Raw genomic sequence first — 12,580 nt, 5'->3', positions numbered from 1 at the left:
TCGCCCCCCTCCTCTTTCCTCAGGGGTAAGGAGTAGGCCGCGGTGGCGGGCAGTTGCCGCCGAGATCCTGGGCCGGGTTTGTGTGTGAGTGTGTATGTGTGTGTGTGTGTGTGTGTGCTTGAGCCCAGCTGGTCTCCCCCCGCCCGGTGGGTGTTGGGAGAGGTGGGTTAGCTTTTTTCGGTCGTGGGAGGGGGTCCTGCATCCCGTTCTCCTTGTTTCTCGTCTCCTTACGGCAGAGAGGTTCTCTCCTGAGGGGTTCGTGCCTCTCCTAGGGGGTGTGAGGAAAGGGGGGTTGCAGCTGGACCCCTTAAAGGGGTAGCGGAGCTGGTGGAGGGGGGCGTGCCTTTGGGCCCCTTCCTAATCTCGAGTCAGGCTGTAGGAGGGCTGGCAGCACGGGAAGGGAACAAGTGAGTGAGTAACTATTGATTTGTGCCTTGTGCAGGGCTTTACTTCCATGTTGTCTTTCCTCATTTCCTTCCCGGGTGCTCCTTCGCTGATGGTGGTGGTCGGGTAGGGCAGCTGTGTCACGGTCACAGGGATGGAATTCACTGACAATAACATCTCGGCAGCAACAGTAGGTTACTTGAGGACATGGTGATGAATGAACTGTTCTCACTGTTAACCTTCTCTACCTAGTCCTTCGTCACCCCCGATTATGTGTGGTTGCTGTGAATTGGAAGTCAGCGCAGGGCTTTGCTATTGGGCTAGCTTATGTTGCATCTAAAAACAAAAAAGAGAGCTCTTCTGTGTTTGCTGTTGTTGCTGAAGAAAATTACAGCAGGAAAGTGAACTGGTGGAAACCCTTCTGCAAGAAACTAGATGTAGGAAGGGACCTGGTGCACCTCTGAGCTGGATGGCAGGGATCTGAACTCTGTGTTGTGAAAGAGATTTAAAAATACGTGATGAAATGTCTGCAGTGCTGTTGAATGCCACCTGGGAGTCACTCAGGATGAACCTGGTTTGAAGCTTCTCTCTTGTAGGTGTGTTAACATCAGGAGCATGGACGTGCAGAGAGTGCTCTTGGTCGTGTTCAAAGGAACACGCAGTCTTGAGGAGCAGAAACTTCAGGTTTGGTGTGGAACTATGTAAAGAGAAGCTCATCAGGGGCCAGCCCACTTTGTCTCTAGCTACCAGGCAGAAATCTGTCGCCAGTCATCTCAATTTGAGTGAATGCTGAATGCTTATAATGCAGCAGCAGATCAAGGTGTGGGGCGGTGGTGGCTGGTGAAATGGAGGGGCCGTCCTGGCGTGAGAGCAGCTGTTTTTTTCAAGGAGAGAAATTGGAGCTGGATGTGAGTGAAGGGAAGGGAGGGGGAGGATGTGCAGGCCTGGAGGAGCAGTGCTTACCATTGAAACAGAGCCCTTCACAACAAACAGCAGCGACTCAGCCTTCTGAGGTTTTGCTTTTTTAATATTTACCAGGCCCTTTTAGCAATTCCCTTGGTTATATCACATTCTCTAGTGGAATCTGGGTTTGGATTCCTACCTGGCTGACTCAGTATTTATGCCTGGGCCCAATCTCTCTGTGGTGGTTTGACCTAACTTCTTTAAAGAATTTATTTTTAACCTTACACTAGGTAACTTGAAAGCAAGCGAGGCCAAATCACTTTGCAGCAGTAATGATGTTTTGGGACTCCTGGAGGGTTACGTGGAGAAACTAGATTAACTGGTGTAAATAAATTTTGATGCAGAGTGTGGAAAATGAGCCAGGTTTTGTGTTTATAACCTCAACAGTCTTGGTAACTTAAAGGAGGGAGGGGGGAATTGGGCAAGCTCTATTCTGCTTTGTTCTAGTTGCAGTTTTTCCAGCATATTGTTTAAAAAAATTGTTTATAGTAGTAAGAACAGAGGCATGGAAATTCTGAATTTTAGGCTGTTCCACTTGTGTTGTTTTGGTCAGTCTTGAAAAAATGCTCGTGGTGCCATGACTTGCAAAAGGATTTGACCATTCGAGGGTCTTTGGAGTTACAGACTCACCACTAAAATCTAAAGAAGTTAAGGGAAAACCCAACAAAAAAAAAAGTTGGCTCTTAGCAGAAGCTTTTTTTTTTTTTTTTGGTTCTTCCAATTTTTCAGCTACCATTTTAGAACTTTGAAGCAGATTTTTGTTGTTTTGTATTTCTTTCATGAACTTTTATGTGATGCTTTCCTCATAGAATGCCATTTTTTGCTATGTTCTAGATTTGTTACTGGTGTCCTCCTGGGGATACTGATTATAGCAGAATAGTGTGCTGATTAATAGTGCTTGAGAAATGTATGTTTCATGGACTGTTAATGCTATGTTAATAATTGGTATTGATAATGTTACCATTAATAGTAGTGTTTACTTACAAATTCAGTAATGTTTGGTGCCAATACTTGGAATAAGTTATTCGTGAAAGAACAGGGATACAACTATATATCCTTTATTAATCTTTTTATTTATCTTTGCCTCTTGTTTGTTTAAAACACACAAGCAGGACTCTGAAGACCTGTGTTCTGTGCTTGGGTTTGCAATAGCCTGGTATGACCTTGGTAAAAGAGAAGCCAAGTGACTTGCCCCCTTTACAAGATGACAGATTAAAGACAGTGTAGTATTTGCGTACTTCAAAAGTATTGAATGGAAGGTGCTAGAGGACGTACAAGTAATACCCACTCCACTATCTTTATTCTGCTGAATTTTATGTTTTTCGGTTACAGACTGCTTACTTGTAGCCCATTGTGTCCTCTTTGCTTTTCAGAAAAGCCTGGTTCGAACTCGTACTGTTTTTTAATATAACTTCCCTAAACAGCTTATGTTCATTAAAGTGAGAGCTGGGATGAAACATTCTGAAGCAGCTCCTTTGCAATTACTTAAGGTTCATATTTTACAAAAATGATACAAAGGGTTTCTCCGTTTTGCTCTAAGATGAAAGCCCACACTTTTTAGTTTGGCCATCTAAACTGGCAGTATGTCAGAATTTCCTGCCCACCTGGGGCTCCTGCAGTCCCTTTCACAGGTGTGATCCCTCCAGCCCTTTGCCCCCCCACTACTTCTCAGTGCTGCAAAGAGTAAACAGTGACTAAAGACAGATAGATTAGAGGTGATACAGTCTGATGCCTAAGGTCTCATGGCTTGCTCAGCTTGCTTTTACTACATCATAACTATTCTGCTGAGCATATTGTTTTATTTATGTTGTTGCTAGATGGTAAAACTTGTAAGATAGGTTATGAGGACAGCTTTGCGCAGCTCCCTTGGATGGAGTTGTTTCTACTCTCAGTTCTCTTGAAATTCTCTTTTCTTTTGTCCAGTTGTCCTTGTGAAAGGTACAAGATACTGCATCTTCTTTAGAAGATAAACTTATCAAACTTTTTTTCCTCTCCCACCACAGCTTCTAAAATCATTCTCCCAGCAGATGAGCCTGGGGGAGTCCTTAACCTGGCCAAGCGTAGTGTTTTGCATTAAAAACAACAAAATGTTTCCCGTATTTAGAGAGCTTTGATCTTTCTCAAGACTTAATGTTTGCCTGAAGTCGTACTTCTATGGTGAACTCTATGGTTTTGGTTTTATGCTTTATCATACAGGGAACACAGTTTATTACAGATCTGCAGAAAGTTCAGGTTCAATGGAACTTGTGTTACAGATTAGTATTTGAATCCAAAGTTAAATGAAGAAAGCACAAATACATTCTTAACCTCCAGACTTGAATCATCAGGTTGCACATTTTTTAACCTGGTTGAACGGTGGGTATGGGGCAAGTCTGTCTTAGTCTGTTAGGCAGCCCTGTGGTTGAAGGTGTGAAATTTGAATTCGGTAGCTATGATCATATTCCTAAATATTTTTAATGGAGAGAGAGGAAGTCTTTTTGCAGTTACACTGTGTGGCGTAGATTTCATCTAGAACATTTCAGATGTATTTTTTACGACTAAAATACTGTTCCTAGAAGTAGGAGGATGCTTTAGAGACCATATTCAGATTGCTTTTGAGCAAAGAAAAGGGTTTTTTTTCTACTGTATTTGTTTAAGTATTTTGAGGGTGGTGGATATAATAATACAGAATGAAGCATATGGCTTCTGAAAGTTGTTTTTGTTTCTTGTTTTTGGTTTTCAATATTAACTGAATCACTGCTAATTTATTGTGAACCCTTGACCGGTATCTCGTATTATCACTTTGTCTATATTTCCTTGTATTTGAAGGCTATTGCTAATTTCTTTTTTTTTTTTTTTTTCTTTTTGCATTTGCATTTTTCCTTGATTTTCAAACTTGCATGTTGTCTTAGGTGCAGTTACAGCAACATGAATCTGAAAGGAAACCCTGCTCTACTGTCAGGCTGTACATAATACATTGTATTTGAGAAATTCTGGTCCATGTTTTTGATGGGTTATACCTCAAGGGACAGATGTCTTCTCTTCCTGGGTTTTTATTTCAGCTGTCAGTCATGTGTTCTTCAGATCATTGACTTATGATCCATTTTGAGACTGTCGTAAGTGGAGCCAAAGCTACTGATGTTAACTTTGGGTGACTAAGTGTGACCAGTCCTGCACTTCGTAGTCTTGTGCTTCACTTTCTTTTATTAGCCATTGAATGAATTTCTGAGTGTTTTTGACATGGGATAAGTGCCAAGTCTGAAATTCAGTTTAGAGAAAGGTTGAAATAAGTTTTATGAGCTTGGTGAAAGCAAGTTAAGGAATATGAAAAAGTGGGATCTGAGAAGACCTTGTGGTTTCTGATACGCTTCTTGATGTCCAGATAGTACTTGAATACTGCAAGTATAAAACTCCTTGCAACTTTATACCTATATTCCTGTTTTCATTGTTTACCATTTTACCTGTTGATGTAGTAGCGTATGGTGCTGGATTTAAAGTCCCACTGACTTTTCTCCTGCCTGATTTAATTGAAGATAGACATGCACTTGATTTTTCTTTATGTGACTGTCTGAGCAGAAATGCTAGAGTTGTCCTTAATGAAGCTTGTGGGGCTTTTTTGATAACGGCTTTTCTGTTACAGGGCTTCCTTCCCTTTTTAGTTCAGATTGGCCAAGGTTGGTAGGGGCTCTGAAGGTCATCTTGTCTCCCTCTGCTCAAGCATGGCCACCTGCATCAAGATGTCTGTACATCTTCTGAATGTCTCCAAGGATGGAGACTCCTTCACCTCACTGCACGACCTGTGCCAGTGCTCGGTCATCCTCACGGTATAAAAAGCATTTCCTGATGTTCAGAGGGAACCTCCTGTGTTTCAGTCTGTTACAGTTTGAGAAACCCATAACAATTTATTGTCATTTAGACAATTAGATTGTCATTTAGACATTTATTCTATCACCCGGCGACCCTTCCACACCCAGGAAGAGAAATCAGGGGAAAAAAAATCAAGGAAACACAAGGGTTGAAATGTAAACAGATTTAATAGGATAAGATTAACAATATATGTTATGATTAACAATAACACTAAAGAACCAGTATTGATCCCAATACTAATATAAAATCTACAAGAATTATACTCAGACAATCCTATCAGCGGGAAGCTGTGCACTCGCAGCAGGGGACAGCAAATGTGGGACACTGGGAGGAAGGCTTGGGGGTCCAGCAGTGGGGCAAGAAGTTCTCTGGACCACTGCCATCAAGGGAGAGACAAACTATGCAGCAAACTTTCTAATTTATATGTAATGTGACATTCATCGTATGAAATAATGTTGTTGGCCAGCTTGGATCAAGGTCCCTGGCCTCCCTTCTCCTTGTCCTTGCACCTGGCAAGGCTTGAAAACACCGAAACCTTGAATCCCAGAGAGTCTAGCTGGCTATGACGTACAAATGTAGACACTACAGTCTTCTAAAAGTGCAGTTTTCCTAATCATTAGAAGATAAATAAGTCCTGTATCACTTGTACCAGGACACACTCTGCTCATTGCCTCTGGTCCTGTCACTGGGCACTGCTGGAAAGGGCTTGGCTCTCTGTGGGTACCTTCCCTTCAGGTATTTATATATATTGGTAAGATACCAACCCTACCCCCAAAAAAGCTTTCTTCTCTAGGTTAAACTATTTGACATAATAAAATCTGTAGTTCTTTAGGCAAACTCAGGGCCATACGTTCTTACATGCCTTTGAGAAGGAGGTGGATTTAGGATTGAATTTAGTAGGGGTGGTGTTAACAGTAGTTCATGACTCTTGATAGATGGAGACGTGGGTGGGATTGGGGTATGTGTTTAGAGAAAGTACTGTGAAAATGTAATAAGATGCTTGTTTTAAATCCAAATAATTTCTATGTTTGCAAATAAGGAGCAATTGGCTGTCTCAGCTCTAGCTGGAGTGAAGACTATAATTCAGCAGTTCTGTGAGGGAAGAAACAGGTTAAACATTTGATTGTCTGACACTAATAAAATTGTCCAAGTCCTGTATTATATTCTCTCTAGGAATTGTGTGGATTGTAAATGATGGTTTAATGTACTACAGTGTTCTGGAAAGGTAGGCTGAGTTCTTATTGTACTTCTGCATGTTGAACAGTTAATTTTACAAAGCTTTACGCATCAAAATTTATTTTAAAAAGTATTTCTAATGAGAGTAAAGGCAAAACTTTGGAGAATTACACAAGTCCTGGTAAATTAGAAGTGAATGGGATCAGACTGTTTTTCCTCCTCTTGCAAACCCAGCCTTCCTCCTCCAAATCCCTAGGACACCCACAACTGTAGACAAAGGTAAAAATAAAGTTAGATGGTTAAAATTACTTCAGAGTTAGGGGTGTCGAATCTGAGAAGTGCTGGGACGGCTCTTTTAGTACAGTCCTCTGAAGTGAAACATCCATGAAATTTAGTTTCTGCTAGGAAACCTACCTCAAATATTTATATGACTTATCTCCCTTGCTGATTCTGTTGAATGCTAGGGGGACTTGAGTACTACAGTCATGGGAGAGAGAGGAGCAAAGGTGTATAACTTGTATTTCTTTACAACAAATAAATCCATTAAAATAACTGATCAACAGAAGGCGTCCTGAGCATTTCCCTAGTTATGAAATGACTGACCTATTATAAAATATGAAGAGCAAGAAACCACAGAACCATCCCTTTTCAGTTGATTTTAATATCTAAGCAAAAACTGAGTACAAACCCGTATTTAGTGACGCATCTTAACTTGCAGGCCAGAACAAGCAGGTTTTGAACATTTGAGTCAGGCTGTGGTAACTAAAACCTTTTCCACCTAGCAAATAACAAGTAGCTCTTTGGGGTTGGAGCTGAATGTAGGAGAGAACAAACGAAAGACTTTAGCAACTGGAGTCATCATCGTTTTCCTCACCAGGACCTTGTTAAGGAGTAGTGGGTGGCCAGGAACTGGTTTTATGGTTGTAAGTGCCTTTTGTCGACAGACCCTGATTGAAGAGCTGGCATGCAACTCTTCCCCCTACTTTCAGTTGCTCTATGCTGTTGGATAAAAGTTAGAATCAGTTGTTAGTATGTCCTTTTTATGGTGCGTTCTGTCCATAACTCAACTGACATGTCCTAATGCACTGTGTAAAGGGTGAGGGGCAGAATGAGTTGCCTGTGGAGGAGGAGGAGGAGGATGGGGCTTGGGGGTACTTACAAGACAGGTTTGGGGTGGGGGAAAAATGGGGGAAGTGTTTGATATTCTTGATCTGATATGATGGTTGCTACTTTGATTTGTTTGTTCAAATTATCTGGAGTCTGGCTCGTAGCAGCAGAAATCAAATCATTAATGCTGGGGAACCTTAGGTGTGTCTTTACAAGCAAACAAACAAAATTTCTCCTTTGATGAACTGCACTGAAAGTGAGTGACGAAGTAATGCCAGGAATGATGGGCCCTGGTGGAATACTTGGGAAGGAGGAAGGGGTCTCTCTTCTCCACATCTCTTTTGGCTGTTAAATCTGCTTGGTGAATTACTTGACACTGCAACTATGTTTTGGTCTTTTGAACTCTTGTTACTCTGTTAGCCTGTAGCTCCTGGAACTCGGTAAAGAGCAAGATTGTTTTGCATCTTATATCTCCTGGTATTCCCCTAAATGCATTCTTGTTCTGCATTTATGGTTATGGGTAGTACGGCATTGACGACTTGCCTTTGTTACCAGAAGTTTATATGTGAACAGACATGCTGTGAAATGCTGTGTAAGTTTTTAAGGTAATCTCTTTGTTCTTTTTAAAGGGAGAAATGTTGAAGGGGAAGAAGGTAAGCTGTCTCTTCTGGCACTCTAGTGGTGGGGAAAGTTAACTTTGTTTAGAGATTTACTTAGTCCTTCTGTTGAGTAAAATGAGGCAGTTGCTACCTCTTACATTTCCTAAAAAATCTCAGACTGCTCAATTTCTCTGCCAGGTGAAGTGACCTCACATAAGCATAGCTCAAACACTGTGCTAAACTTTGCTAAAATGTGTGTCTAAATGCTACTTATTTTATTGCAGTTAAAACCTAAAACCATTCACCTGAAGACAACACATAAGAGATTGAAAATAGAGCTTTACACTGGGTTCATTTATCTAAATATGTGTTTGGGTATTATGACTCTAAGGTAATTTATACTGGTATGGCATTTATGGCTGGAGAGGTGTGGAGCTCTGCTTTCTTGAAATCTTAAAGACCAGCTTGGAAGAAGTGGTATGCTTAGCTCTTCCAGGACTTGTTGTGAATTGACCTTCAGTCAGGTTCTGGGATGTGCCAAAGATTCATGAAATACTGACAGTATTTAGCCTCTGTCACACTTCTCAGAAGTCATATTTTTAAAATGACCCAAATTTCTAATGAAAAGGAAAAAAAAAAGTGGAAACATGCCCCCAAATTTCTTTTCTAAAAACTGTATAAAATTAAGATTTTTATTAAGAAGTTCCTCAAAAGCTCATCTTAAAAAAAGATGCTGTGAGTATTTTCCAGTTGTATTTAAGTCCAAAACATTGCAGCTCCACAAGTCTCAAAGTTAACCCAAACATTGTCATATGTTTTGGAAACTTAGGCTTTCAAGTCTTTTATAGCAATGGGATATCTAACTAAATCTCTGCAAGAGTTCAGCCAAAGAAATACTTGTTTACAGCATGAGAATTAGTGTACTTCTAACTTTTAAACAACAACTTGCATCTAAGACATATTAAAATATCTGCTGACAAGTGAGTTCCATATAAACGTTTATTTATTTTTAGTTGCCTCTGAAGTAAAATTACAGCCTTTTGTGGATTCACATTACTGTGTAAATTGGGCTTTTTTTTTTTTTTTACTCACCAGGTTTAATCCTGGTTTTTCTTCTCACTTAATGTCTTTGAGTTCCTTGGCCTCTTTGCTTTATTCCTTTTTTTACTTTGTTAGGAATTGTGATAATTGAATTGAACACAAATGTGCTTGCATATTAGAATATACATAAAAGTCTAACTGATCATCTCTGATATGGAAGGCCTTACTCTTGGTGCTTCATGTTCTGGGAATTTTCTGTGTTATATTCATTGTGTATATAATATTTGAGAACTTAGACTGGTTTTAAGGGAAGTTATGTCTCTGGGTTTGGGAATGAGATAATCTATTTAAACATGCTTTTTCCTTCCCTTTCTCCTATCTCTGGCAAAAAATTCTGAAAAGAGGACAAAATATTTTTTTTGGATGTATTTGTAGGTTTTCAAATCGACTTTCTTGAATAAGTGGAAGTAAGAATTTTACTCTTTAAGGAGCTGTGGTTCTCAGCAGTTGCATGTATAGTCAGCAATGTTTAAATCCAGTGTATTGACAGCTATTTTGTCCCATTCTGTCAGTCTCTTGTGTTTGATCCTGCAAAGAAATTCCTGTGTTCTCACAGTAACTTCTGTTACAACATGGCAGGGTTCTTTTGGGATATCAGAACTAAATTCATGCTAACACCTGCTGCAGAGTTTTAGAGCACATCAACAAGGTTAGTAAGTAGTGTTTTTCAAATTTTAGATGTGGGAAAATGGAGGGACCAAAAGGACAGTACCTACTTCAAGGAGGCTTATATGCTTTCAAAAAAAACCTCTCTAAGCCCCTGCAAAACTGCAAGTTATTGTGTCCTGAAGGTGAGACAGTGAGAAGACTTTTAGTAGTTTATTTTCTTCTGCTTACAGCTACCCTCTTAACCGTGTATGTGTCTTGAGATTTTTGCTTTTATCAGAGGAGGCATGTAGAATGACAGGTTGCGTTTTCCCTTTTACAATTTTTATTTTCACTGTATTGTAGTGAATCAGATTCTTGTTACTGTTTTTCAAAAAGCCATGCTTTGCGCAGCTCACTCGTTGAACTTGAAAAACAGTCTTCAGGTGTTAAGTGGAGAACACATTTAAGACATCATACTGTGCATTTTAAACTTGCCTACTGTTGGTTTCTCAATTTATTTGCAGTGTCATCTTGGCTTTTACAGCAAGTGTGCTTAACTTGCTGTCCCCTCTTTTCCTAGAATTTTTACATAACATTCCATAAAGGACTGAAAATTATTATTGTGATTAAAAAGCTGTTACTTAAGTTTGTAAATGCAATTCTTAAAACTTGTCATGTTTTATCTTGGTTGCTTTTGCTCATCCTTTGCTTGACTTCTGTGTACATACAGCTTTTGGGATTGCTCGGAGAGAATTGATGTTTATAACATGTCTGCTGCTGAAAAGGTTTAAAGGTGGTCATTGTCAAGCCATTTGTTCTGTGAAGTTTTTATAGGTGTAGTATGATCTCAAAATCTGATATGTACTATTTTAATGCTGTTGCTAGAGCTGAACCCAAAAGTTAGGAAAATGTGGGTTCCAGGTGCAGTCTCAGAATTCACGTATGTACTTAGGGTGAGGTGCTGCAACTAATTTAAATAAGCTAACTGTTTCAGAAACTAAGACACAAGGAGCGCAAGACCACATTTCTTTCAAAAGTGAGTACTTAATCTTTCAGCAGAGTGCTTGGTCTTTTAGACTGATGTTAAAATGGACAGGTGACTAATCTTTTTGGGATGTTTCACAAAACAGATTTTCTACTTGGGCATTTTAATACTGGCTTGCACAGTGTATAAACCTGGCATACCCTGTGGAATCAGGGGTAGTACAGCACAGTAATAAATAACCTAGCAGAATACAAAAGTGTATTTAGAAGGGAATGTAAGCTTTAAGAAAGTAAGTAAATTAATTTCTGTGAAAATAAATTTCTTAATGGTGTATCAATAGGAAGGAAGTGTTGAAGAAAAACTTTATTTACTTCTTCAGATTTTGCAGCCTTTCAGAAAAAAAAAAAAGGATTCTTTGCACTTTTCTTCAATTTTTTTAGAAGCTAATCTGGCTTGGAAAGAAATGGTGGAGGAGAGAAAGAACCTCCTAGTGGAGACAGAGAATTTACAGCAGCCAAACAACAATTTAATTAAAGTCAGGCCAGACTTGCAGAAGGTGGTAAAGATGGGGAGGCTGGAACGGTGACTGTGGGTTTTAGAAGAAGCCTGTGGGTGGTTCCCCCCAACTAATGTTGGAAAGAAAATAAGTGCTAAATTAAGTACAATAAAACTTTGGGCAATTTGACATCACATGTGAGCAGCTTCTCACTTGTGTATTTTCATTAAAAAGGTTAAGAAGCTAACTAAGAAGTGGGAGATTAATTTCATTTTGCTTTTTTCAAATTAAACACAGAAGAACAGCCTGGATGACTTTATTCCTGCTCTTAGATTTGAATTCTGTGTGGAGGTGTTGTGGTTTGGGCTGGACTGGCCACTGAGTGAATGAATGACAGATGCTCTCTTTAACCTCTCTCCCTTCAGAGGGAGAGAAGAATGAGAGAGACTTATGGATTGAAAAAGAAATCAAACTAATTCAATGAAATATTAATAATAGAAAGAAAAGATAATAATATCAGAAAATGAAACAATGAAATGTAGACTACATGTAAAACCAGTATCAAGCTCCCAGAATGATGATCCCTTCACCGACAGGCACTGGGAAAGTCCCAGGCTGGACTTGGCGATGGAGGGAGCTGAATTCCAAAACTGGATTCAGGAATGCACAGTTTGGGTGAACAGAGTTCCTTTCAGTCCTCTTTGCACATCAGCCATTGAAGACAGAGGCTGACCACTTTGATCCCTCAGCTTTTATGCGGAGCATGGTGCAGATGGGATGGAATACCCTGTTGGTCGATTTGGGGTCACCTGTCCTGCCCACTCCCCCCCACAGGTGTGACCCTTCTGTGCTCTTCTGCTTCCAGCCCTCCAAGTTGTTACCTAACGAAGTGAGCTGCCCTTGGTTGTTATAGCAATAAGTATAAGCAACAGCCTCTCTGCATACCGTTCTTTGGTGTTAGTTATAAACATCAGATGTTATCACTCTGAAAGAGGACACTGTCTGACAAAATACATCATTAGTTTCAGATACTGCAGTTAGTTAGAAGAGGCTTAACTGAAAAGTAAAACTACTGAAAAAAAATCCTGGTTCTCTTTTACCTCGGACCAGGACAGGAGAACTTTTTATTTACCTGCTCTTTTCTAGTGTGTTGTACATTTGAAGTTGTGAAGATTGTTAATTCTTCATCTCTTTGGATAGTTTGATATCGTTTTGGTGCAGATCAGATAGACCTAACCTCACATAAACTTCTAGAATGACAGAACAAGAGTCAGTGAATTTACACGAGACCAAGTTGAGAAATTGTGATCGTGAGGAAAATAATGCTCAAAGTCA

At 39.8% G+C, this 12,580-nt stretch overlaps 1 protein-coding gene across 5 annotated transcripts in view; it reads left to right on the top strand.

Moving 5' to 3' along the window:
- The window catches only part of UBAP2 (ubiquitin associated protein 2), a 78,188-nt gene that overhangs the window by 524 nt on the left and 65,084 nt on the right, over positions 1 to 12,580 (top strand). The window contains exon 1 of one of the 5 annotated variants that reach the window (XM_014952543.1): positions 485 to 574. The exons of the other annotated variants lie outside the window; for them this stretch is intronic. The gene's annotated coding sequence lies outside the window, so the exon portion shown is untranslated. Of the gene's footprint in view, positions 1 to 484; positions 575 to 12,580 lie in introns of those variants that run through there. 5 annotated transcript variants of the gene reach the window in all.

This window comes from Calidris pugnax, unplaced genomic scaffold (genome assembly GCF_001431845.1).
Source record: "Calidris pugnax isolate Ruff unplaced genomic scaffold, ASM143184v1 scaffold220, whole genome shotgun sequence".
Taxonomy (NCBI): Eukaryota; Metazoa; Chordata; class Aves; order Charadriiformes; family Scolopacidae; genus Calidris; species Calidris pugnax.
The sequence above is the reverse complement of the archived record's forward strand: the minus strand, read 5'-3'. Positions and strand labels throughout refer to the sequence as shown.